Below are 1,513 nucleotides of genomic sequence, written 5' to 3'. Positions count from 1 at the left end.
TTGCCTAGAGTTGCACAGCTAGTAAGTATCAGGCCAGATTTGAACTCAGGAAGAAAGTCTTCCTGACTTCAAGCCCTGCACTCTATGCACTATGGTACCACCTAGCTGCCCTAGGGGCATGATACAGGGCTAAATCAAGGATGCAGCCAAGCTACCCCTACAGTACAAGGTTTAGTTAGTTACTCCTTAAGTGCAAAACAACCGGTGCTGGTGGTTTCTAAAATATAGATAGGATTTCTTCTGATCCTTCAATCCTCAACTGGAAGTATTTTAAATGTCTATAACTCTGTGGGATTGAGGATTGTGCATTTTGTGTGTGTGAGGAATGAGCTGGACAAAGTCTTAAAATTTGGAACCCAAGTGTAGACATGGGGATTGTACAAGAATAAGGTCCTGCCAACATGTAAGCCTCCTAACGCGCTTCTCCCCTATGAACCACTCATAGGAATGTGGAATGTGATTCTGCTCACAGGGTTCAAGTTGATTCCCAGGAATCCAGGAAAGCTTTACCCACCACAAAACCTCTTTCCTTCCCCACAGCTATGTCCACAACCTGGCTATGGACTCTGGCACCTGTGCTGCGCCTTTTCCCACAAGCCCAGTCTTTTCCTGGGCAGTGCTACTTTGACAAATAATGCAGTGGAGACCCAGATGTAATTTGCTAAGTTTAATAAATCCTTGTTGACTTGAGAAGTGAAATGACTTCATCATAATCATGGATCTGTTTAGACCTAGAATTTGTCCTCTAGTCTCCCGACTCCCATATAAACCTCCTCCTACTATACTAACTTTAAGATGACATTATGTGATTTTAGACGTGGACCTTAGAGATCATCCGGTTTATCTTCATTTTACAGATGAGAAAATAGAGCCCAGGATGTCCAATTAGTACGCAGCAGAGACCCAAGATTCAAATCCACATTTTGTGACTCCAAATCCAGTGTTGTTTCTGCTGTGGTACAACACTTTCTAACTACTTGACTCAGAGGGAAAACAGGGTTCATATTTGAGATTGAGGGGCAGCTAGGTGGCACAGTGGCTAGAGCATTGGGTTTAGAATCAAGAAGACTCATCTTCATGAGCTTAAATCTGGCTTCAGACACTTACTAGCTATGTGACCCTGGGGAAGTCATTAACCTTATTTGCCTCAGTTTCTCATTTGTAAAATGAGCTAGAGAAGGAAATAGCAAAACACTCCAGTATCTCTGCAAAGAAAACCCCACATTAGGTCACAAAGACTATGAACAACCATAGCAACTTGAGATTTAACTACAAATACATGCAAACACATAGAATACATACCAAGAACCACTTTAGAATTAATCATGAATGAAAAAAAAAAGCTGGCTGTGATAGTACATACTAGTAATCCCTACTTGGCAGGCAAAGGCTGATTGATCACTTGAACTTGGGCTTCTAAGTTGTAGTGGGACTAAAAGAATTAGATGTCTGTCCTAAGTCCAGCACCAATATGTTATGTTGAACCTCTTCTCCTCTCCTTCTACCCCCTCCA

The sequence above is a fragment of the Phascolarctos cinereus genome, unplaced genomic scaffold (genome assembly GCF_003287225.1).
Source record: "Phascolarctos cinereus isolate Bilbo 61053 unplaced genomic scaffold, phaCin_HiC Scaffold_5;HRSCAF=322, whole genome shotgun sequence".
In the NCBI taxonomy this organism is placed as follows: Eukaryota; Metazoa; Chordata; class Mammalia; order Diprotodontia; family Phascolarctidae; genus Phascolarctos; species Phascolarctos cinereus.
This window is presented reverse-complemented; position numbering follows the sequence as displayed.